The sequence below is a fragment of the Patella vulgata genome, chromosome 9, assembly GCF_932274485.2.
Source record: "Patella vulgata chromosome 9, xgPatVulg1.2, whole genome shotgun sequence".
Lineage (NCBI taxonomy): Eukaryota > Metazoa > Mollusca > Gastropoda > Patellidae > Patella > Patella vulgata.
Genome location: NC_065887.2, coordinates 39296835 through 39307101, shown reverse-complemented (window position 1 = coordinate 39307101; position 10267 = coordinate 39296835). Strand labels below are relative to the sequence as shown.

Sequence of the window (10267 nt, the reverse complement as noted above, 5' to 3'; positions counted from 1 at the left end):
ATCTAATTGCTTCTTTCTGAATAAAATCAGTATCAATTAATAGGACAGTACGTAGTTTCAAAACATTCAATTCAAACGATTATATTACAGTCAATATTAATGCTAGAGTCATATAACTTTGCAGTAATGGGTAAAGGTAATAGAATCTGATCATTAAATTTTACGTAATGGTCATGTAATGAGTAATGGAAGATTTCAAAAGTAATGAGTAATGGAAATGTAATTAATTACATTCCGAAAATCATGTAATGGTCAATTACATTTCAATTACATTTAATGGCGCATTCTTTGAATGGCATTTAGTAATTACAACGTTTCAACAAGATTTCACAAGTCGTTTTCAAGCATATATACACAAATAAATAAAATGAGAAAGATATGAATATATATATATAAACATCAGTGCGAACTATCCAATGGTATGCATGTCTTTAAATCTGATTGATTAAATGCTAAATTAGCACTAATCTTTAAATAGTAATAAAATGTAATTATTTACTTTCAATGTAATGGGTAATGAATGATATTGCTAAAAATGAGAAAGTAATTTCAATGCAATTGGTACTGTAATAATAATAATAATTTATTATTTATAATGCGCCTATTACCAATATAAAACACTCAATGCTCAATGGCGCAGTTAACATTTTGTGGACATCACACATAGAAAATAAAATAAAATTAAATGGATGATAAAAGAACTTAAAATGGCTTATAAAGATTATAATAAAATATGACATGTAATAAACAAATTTAAACTGTACATGTACTTAATTGGTCCCTCTTCTGTCCGGCTCATATTTTAGATGAGCCGAAACTGCTGTTATTATCTCGGCTTCATTGCAGCTCGGCTGACTGATCATTACACTATCTGAAGAATACAAAAAACTGTATATTTACTCTGTCAAATTTTGTAAATTATATAATTCAGTCCGATCAAAAAGGTGGTCCTAAAGCTGTAACAGATAATTCTGCATCCCATGAATTATGGACCAAAGGTGGCTTATTGGGTAAAACGCTGGCTCGCTTGTCTGGAGGTCGCATTTTCGATCCCTACATTTGCCGAGAAAGTTCAGTAGGCCTGACAAGGACAACTGTTAGTCGTTTGGATGGTATGAAAAACCAAGGCCTCGTGTACACATTGACGTGCAAGTAAAAGATCTCTTGGCAGTTTGAATTCGAGTAGGCCATAGTGCCGCTGCCCGGGCAAATTTTTCCTTCATTGCACGCGGTATAGCGCATGCCCATCTTCATTAGCCTAGTCTGAGCAGAACAGTAGGACGTTAAACCCCATATGAATTATATTATATATGACCCAATAACACATTCTATATGAGACATCGCTTGTGTTATTACTTTCATATTCTCCATAAATTTGTACGTGAAAGAAAGGCATGGGTGTTAAATTACAAAAAAGATAGGTTGCCAGGCAACGAAACATACGCCCACAGCAGCTAAATCGTCCGGGCAGTCAACAAGAGTTGTTGCATATTTTTACTTTTTTCGGTAATGAAACATTTATAATACACTAAAATCTGATTAAGAGCAACAACTCAGAAAACCATTAGAATTTGTTTGGTTTTTATAAAGTTCTGCCCCATGCTAACGTTTTGTATACAAAACTTTTAATACTGTATCATGGATTTAGCTGTCCAAGTCATAAAGATAGGTTGCCAGGCAACGAAACATACGCCCACAGTAGCTAAATCGTCCAGGCAGTCAACAACAGTTGTCACATATTTTTACTTTTTTCGGTAATGAAACATTTATAATACACTAAAATCTGATTAAGAGCAACAACTCAGAAAACCATTAGAATTTGTTAGGTTTTTATAAAGTTCTGCCCCATGCTAACGTTTTGTATACAAAACTTTTAATACTGTATCATGGATTTAGCTGTTTCAAGTCATAAAAATTCATTGAAAATCAATATACTTGTTTGCCTCAAGATCTTAAACTCTGTGTATCAATCTGAAGTCAATCGGATATTAACTTTGGCCTCTAGAGCGTCCCCAAGATTTTTCAAAGTGATCAAGGGCCATAACTTTGGCAGTAATTATCAGAAATCTTTGAAAATCAATAGGATTCTTCGCCTCGTGACCTCAAACACTGTGTATAAATTTAAAGTCAATGAGATTAACTTTAGCCTTTAGAGCATCCACAAGGTTTTTTGAAGTGATCAAGGGCCATAACTCTGGAAGTAATTATCGAAAATCACTGAAAATGAATAGACTTCTTCGTCTCATGACCTTAAACACTGTGTATGAATTTAAAGTCAATCGGATATTAACTGAGCGTCCACAAGATTTTTCAAAGTGATCAAGGGCCATAACTCTGGCAGTAATTATCGTAAATTGCTGAAAATCAATAGGCTTCTTCGTCTCATGACCTTAAACATTGTGTATAAATTTAAAGTCAATCGGATATTAACTTTGGCCTCTAGAGCGTCCACAAGATTTTTTGAAGTGATCAAGAGCCATAACTCTGGCAGTAATTATCGGAAATCACTGAAAATCAATAGGCTTCTTCGTCTCATGACCTTAAACACTGTGTATAAATTTAAAATCGATCGGATATTAACTTTGGCCTCTAGAGCGTCCACAAGATTTTTTGAAGTGATCAAGGGCCATAACTCTGGCAGTAATTATCGGAAATCGCTGAAAATCAATAGGATTCTTCGTCTCATGACCTTAAACCCTGTGTATAAATTTTAAGTCAATCGGATATTAACTTTGGCCTCTAGAGCGTCCACAAGATATTTTGAAGTGACCAAGGGCCATAACACTGGCAGTAATTATCGGAAATCGCCGAAAATCAATAGGCTTCTTCGTCTCATGACCTTAAACACTGTGTATAAATTTAAAGTCAATCGGATATTAAGTTTGGCCTCTAGAGCGTCCACAAGATTTTTTGAAGTGATCAAGCAATTGTGGACGCCGGACCGACGGACGAACGGACGGGGGCGAGGACAACATACGACCACATTTCAATGTCGGCGTATAAAAAGATCAACACTCATCGATGAAGTAATAAAAACTCGTGTATGCCCATACCATGTTTGATTATCCGATATTTAAGGATATGTTCGTAAATTGAGTATGATAAAAACAAACCTCTGACAACTTTGTAAATTTCTAAGTCCATTATGGACCGCCTCCCTTTATTTCCCTTTAAATTAAATTGGGCCATTAGGGAATTAGACATCAACCTGTTAAAATAAAAAGACATACTGTTTATGCGTTTGACAATACCACGAATTTTGACTTTCCATTCCTTGACACCTAGAAATGGACATAAATGGGTTGCAACGCATATAATAATGTAATATGTTTGTATATTAACTGATTTACATTCAATCGTTTCTGTTTTTACTGTAATGTCTAATCAGTTATGTTCGGCGAAATACGCGAAGAGAGAGAGAGAAATGGGGTTTAACGTCCACTTGACACAAACTTGGTCATTTCGGGACTAACACATGGTTCAATTTTATTTCAATAATTCGCTAGCGCGTAGGGGTCTTTTTAGCAGTGGGAGGAAAACGGAGGACCCGGAGAAAACCCACCAGGTTAGACAGGCGACCAAACTCCTTGTCACGTACAACCGGGGAATCGAAACCCCGCCAGTTGACTCAATAACAGACCGTATGATACAGCGTGCGCGTGCTAACCATTCGGCCATCCAATCCCCCATACGCGAAGAGTCCAAACTGAATGCCAGTCTTTGGCGTCTGGTTATTCAAGTTTACACCCGCATATAGTATTCTCTTGGGTATATTTAACTTCATTCTTCGAGTCTCTCTATTACAAATGAAATTTGAAAGCATTCTTGCACGCGATTCGTGTGGCAATTTCAAAACTTTAACTTTGTGTTAAATATTGGACATTAGAAGCCCATCTTTTTACGGTTACAACATTGATGTTGGGTTTAATTAAACAATGAGTCCCATGGTTGCAATGTCGAAGACTGTGGATGATATTGAGTTAGAGACTTGACTCCTTTAAGACGAAGACGATTGGAAAACGAATGTACGATTATTTTATCAATTTGTTTTCAAAAGAAAGAATACGACTTTAAACTGGTAACCACCAAGGCTCATCAGATGGGTTACCTATAGCTATAACATGAAATAAATGAAACACATCTAGTATATTATTATATTTCAATCACTGTAATATTTACAATCAATGTCAGTTCAATTATGCAGGTGTATGCTCATGGATATTGATGTTGTACATTTAATAATAAAATTACCCTTCACTTGAATTAAATCTAAAACCCACAAGCATGTAATTAAAGAGCTGTGGTGTTAACAGTCGCACTAGCCCGGCATTATATCCACCTGTCCGTAGATCGACAAAGTACAAGATTTAATTTTCAGAGCATATATGTTTTGTTGCGTGTCAACCTATCTTTTTAATTAAGATCGTAGACTTGGTTGCCTAATAATTAAGATGTATACAGCGACTTGGTTAACCGTTCATCGGTTACTACTGGTGAAACGGTTAAAAAAATTACAAACCGATATTCGTTTTCATATCATATTTGACATTCAAAACCAGGAATGGTAGCCAAATATGTTTTCATTCACTAAAGACTATATTAATAGTTCATACAGCACAAAGTTCATATAGCATTTGTCATTTGTAATATATCACGGGAAATTAATGTCTTATTAATTCCTGCTCGAAGTTTTGTACACGTTACATTATTATTAACACTCCCTGCAAAGCTTGGGGTCGTATCAACTTATCTAAACAATTCATGAAATTGGTAACCCTATAAATTTAAAGATAATAGATAATGGGAAAGTCCATTATACAATACTATAAATATTGAAATGGCCCCTTCCAATTCCAGACATAGATTGAAATAGCTCTTTCCAAATCCAGACATAGCAAATGACCAAAAACTAAATGATTAAAATGCAATACAATTATAAAATAAAAACACTAAATGGACACAAAATATTAATTAATCGTAACATACCTAATTCTCAACTGTTACGCCTTCTAGCAACTTATAAAACTCGATAGTTTATCACAGCTCTAAAAAAGCAGCCATGCCGGTTTGGCTGGGATTCCTTTTTGGCGGAAAGATGTTTAAATTTGATTGGGCCAACTGTCAACCTTGGGTGTGTTTTAAAATAAAATATGTATAAGATAATTAATCTTGACCTTTATTGGGTTTTTTTATATACCGGTACATTAAATATAGATATTTTGCAATTAAGTTATGAACGTAATTAAGTTTTAAAGGTGTAATAAACGTTTAATAAATGTTTTTTAAAAAAAAAAAATTTTCAAATGGCGTGTATAGGTAATTGTTACCTATTCATTGCGGGTTCTTTATAAACGGTGCATAAACGTTTAAAAAAATCATATTTACGGTACTACGTTTTAATGGAAAATTTTGTAAGAAAACATCAATTATGAACGTTATCTAAACATATTATATTAAACATTTTTATCAATATTTATCGAAAACTTCTGAAAAACTTACACTTAAAACATTTAAAAAACGTTTAATAAATATTTTTTTTTTTACATAACCTTTTAGAAACAAGAAAAATAACAAAAACAAAAACAAAAAACGTTTTTGAAATATTTTGTGCTTGCTGGGATTCACTTAGAACTGTAATTAATTAAATAATGGCCAGGTTTCACACTTATATATACTGAGCGCCATGGAAAACGCATCACTTAGTTTTTCGTATAACAAAATGATCCTGTAAACATATCTTATTTATTTTGCTTCTTATTGTGAACAATATTCAAATGGGAACACATCAATAACAACACATTTGTACACTTATGGATGTTTAATCTGTAATCAACGGTACAAAGTCAGAGGGGTCAAAACCAAAAGTACGGCACAGATGTCAGTAGCGCGTGTGTCCTCCACGGGCTTTTACGCACGCTGTGCAGCGACGTCGCATGGAATTAACCAATGTTTGAAAGAAGGCCTGGGGCAAATTGTTCCATTCTTGGACAAGAGCAGCTTCTAAAGCAGCAATGGTGTGCATCTGTGGTCTCCGATACAGACGGCGTCCAATCTCATCCCAGACATGTTCTATTGGTGCCATGTCCGGAGACATGGCTGGCCAGTTCAAGACATTGATGTTGTTAGCAGCCAGGAAGTCCATACTAAAACGGGCGGTATGCGAACGTGCATTATTCTGTTGGAAGTGCTGAAGTTGTGGGTGCGCTCGAAACATCGGAACAACAATTGGTTGCAAGACATCATCACGGTAGGCTACAGCATTAACGCGACCCCTGCAAATGTGTAGGGCGGTCCGGTGATGAAATGTGAAGCCTCCCCACATCATTACACTTCCCCCACCCCATCGATTCGTTTCGAAGACGCAGCAGTCTGCATGACGTTCCTCAAGACATCTCCACACACGTTGACGGCCATCAGCGTGATAAAGATGAAAGCAACTCCCATCACTGAAGAGCACACTTTGCCAGTCTACTCTTCTCCATGTCTGGTGTGTCCTTGAGCCCCTATCAAACGCCGCTGACGGTGATGATCCCTGAGGATAGCTCCAACATAAGGTCGTCGTCGAGTCCTACTTCTCTTAGACGACGTCTTACGGTGTTGGCACTTACTGGTCCTTGTCTTTCGACCACTGCCGCACATGTTTGAGTCGCTGGGCAGAATCTGTCACGCAGATGAGTGACCCGGATGTAGCGGTCTTGAGCCTGGGTTGTAACGCGTTGTGGACCAGGACGTTGACGGTCACGCGTTGATCCAGTAACTCGAATACGTTCCACCAACCTTACAGTAGTGGACTGATGACAATTGAGGTGTTTGGCAATAATAGCACGCGTAGACATGCCAGCCCTGGACATTCCCATGGCTTCATTCCGTTGATTTTCAGTAAGTCTCGGCATCTCTAGCTCGATTCCTTCACACGTCCAACAACAAATTACGACAAATTGACGTTTCACAGTTCATGTACAACACATTAAGTTGAAAACATGCTTTTAAAGGGCTCACACACAATGCTGCACGTGAATATTGGGTTTTTCATGTGCATCTCATGCAATTTTTTTTGTGCACACGGGCCGAAATTTTTTGCGTTTGGGAGCATTGTGTGAAACAATAGTTCATAGTATTGCATAATATTATACATACAAAACCAACTAGTAATAAAATAATTGGGAAAAAAAGTGATGCGTTTTCCATGGCGCTCAGTAATATAACGGTATCTACTTAAAATGATCATTTAAATACTTAAAAGAGATTGAATTGATTTCATTATTCTTTTATTATTATTTCTTTTTTTTATACCGGAATAGTATTATTAAATTTACATTAGCACTATTAGATGTCGATCTACGGCTGTTTTTATTAATAATTTGTTTAGTGAAACCGAATGATAAAAATTGCGTTAAGTCTACGTCGATCGAGATTTTGCCGTGGGTAACAAAACTCCGTCAAATCAAATAGCCCAGTGACGTGTAGAATAGATCAAATGGCTTGCTATGTGTCGCAAATTATTCGTTTAACGGCTATGTATATGAGTAATATGAAAAAACTAATGATGAGAGATTTCATTTAGATTAGATCTACTTGCGCAACACATCAACGCAAATGTCTAGCCTAGACTAGTGCAGATCACGTCGGTTCTAAATTCTACGTCGCTTGGCCTAGACTCGTGTATTCTGAGCGGACTGACACAATCATGCAGCTGGTACAGCTAGTTTTAATAGTTAAAGCAAGAATTTCATATTTTCTAAGAAAGTCAAAACATAATTATTTCTATATCTTTTGCTCAATAGGCTGTCAACTCAATAATAACACCGGAAATAATAACACAATTACCACCTGTGTTGTTCTACCCCCCCCCCCCCCATGGAAAAACTATCTGCAAACATTTGAATTTGAAGTTGAAAATGATATTTTGGCCAATTTCTCAACTGGCAATAGTGATCAAGGTAGGACTGTTTATAGATACCATCTATTTTAAAGCTTTACTTTAATACATTTTAAAAATATAACTTAAAAATATGAAATTCACTCGGCACAGTTGCAGTCTGAGTGTGTTTTGAAATGAACGTCGCCACTTACATCGCGGTCGTCAACAAAGTCCATGCCTACATTGCCGGTAATCATATTCGAGGGGCTTTCATATTCAACTTAATAATAATAGTCTCTGTTACTACATGATGTATGTATAGGTGCGCGTGTTTTACATACATGTAAATATAGTTGGTGTTTTTGTTGTTTTATAGCCATTGATAATGCTGTTGCGTAGGTAGCCTAATGTTTTGTTTGTATTTGTATGCTGTCTCTAATAGCCTAATGGGGTGTTAAGATACAATATAATTTTATCTGATGTTATATTAGCCTTAGAAGAAGCAATTGACGATTTTTATATCCCTTCCACATACCCGGTTGAGAGTTAAAATAATAGAACTTACCTTCGGCACGAACCAAAAAACCAATATGGCGTCCCAGAAGCATCTTTCGCGGCAACATTTAGAGTCACGTTATCAGTTTCCGCGGGAAAAAAAACCGCTAGTGTTACCAGATAATTTACTGAAGAATTAACCGGAATATTTGTCAGCTTCTAGTTGTTTTACAATAAGCCTTAAATAAAATGTATTATAGTTTGTATTGTGTTATTAAATCTCGATCTACGTCGTTAACCAATACAACTGTACCCAAGATCATACGTCAATTTCTATAGATAAGCGCATTGCAATTCCTGTTTTATGCACTGAATTTGTGTAGCAAACGCTGCACACTACACAATATGCATTAATCACCATTTTCTGTGCTTTGTGTTATTATTTCAATTGAAAAACACCGGATGTAAAAACAGCGACATTTAGGTGCGGGAGAGGCATCTCGTTTACAGTTCATAATACATTTTTATAATACTTGACGGACGCAAACGCCTTTTCTTGCTTTCCCAACCCGTGTGCTCAGCAACATGAAAGCAAGCCAGTATTGCCTATTTAGTACACCAATAACTTTAATGCATTAAAGGAAATTATGATTTCCGAAAAATTATAAAACAAATAAATGACCGATGTCGCACACCGCCGAGTGGGACCCGACGAAATGTTTCAATCCGCTATCAATGCAGTACAAATTCGCCGTGTTCAATGACAAGAAAGTGAAAATGTTTTATTATACTTAAAAATCATCGAATTTGGGGCTCTTTATTTGACTGACAAGAAAGCAAAATATTTTCTTCCAAATAACATTCTGAAAGTTCCGCTTTCACTTTCTCTCGGGATTTTGAATGTGACTTTTTACCTAAATTGCTGCCGGGAACAGGGAATGTCAGGCAATGTCATGACCTTGACTCAGGTTACAACCCCAAAATTGACCTTGCGGGTGCGGGTCACGACTTTGACCATGACATTTATTCGCGATATCTGGGTGGTACATGAAGTTTTGGGACTTTTTCGATCCCAAGGTCAAGGGTCAGGTCAAAGGTCAAGGTCCCATTCGAAAGGTCAATGAGTTGCCTATCCATGGTCATGACCTTTGATTTGCCGCGCAGACCAGGGGCCCCACCATGTGCCCGGGAGCATCGAACTCAGTAGATATTTTGGTGACCTTGACCCTTTCAGATGACCTTGACCTACCGGGGTCATGTGGACCAAGATGACATTTTGGAAGGTCAAGGTCCAGTGGTCCTGACTTTATTAGATAGGCCCCTAGGGTTCAAAAACCAAAATACTTCCGGGGCCCCTAGCGGGTCAAGGTCACGACTTTTGGTTGGCGATTTTAAAAAATGAAGAACAAATGTTGGGTCAGTCTATCGGGTCACCAAACCCTGGGGCGATCGGAAGACATTTTTGGGGCAAATTTCCCTAGAAAGTGAAATAGCTGAGCATTACAGCGGTGTGGTCTAAGGGCAGATAACTCGCCAATCCCAAATCGGATCCGACGACCTTGAGGTCGTGGCTATTTAAACTAAATTGACCCCTGGGAGTCTCGTGGTGACCTTGGTTTGACAATCAGAGGTCAAGGTTCGAACTGCTATATATGACGTTTCGATAACGTTATGACAATGTTGTGACAACGTTTTAACAACGTTGTGACAACAACCTGTATATGAAGTTTTGATAACGTTGTGACAACGTTGTGACAACAACCTGTATATGACGTTTTGATAATGTTTTGAAGACGTTGTGACAACGTTGTGACCACGTTGTAACAACGCCGTGACAACAACCTGTATATGACGTTTTGATAACGTTGTGACAACGTTGTGAGAACAACCTGTATAATAATGACGTTTTGG

General features: G+C 37.0%; 1 long non-coding RNA gene across 1 annotated transcript; it reads right to left on the bottom strand.

Annotated features, from left to right (window-relative positions):
- Positions 1–431: 431 nt before the first annotated feature.
- Positions 432–5125, bottom strand: LOC130014313 (uncharacterized). The gene is made up of 3 exons (XR_008789266.1): positions 4987–5125; positions 3114–3208; positions 432–871 (listed from the first exon to the last, which is right to left on the bottom strand). It is a non-coding gene; the product is annotated as an uncharacterized LOC130014313 (long non-coding RNA).
- Between the last annotated feature and the right edge of the window lie 5142 nt (positions 5126–10267).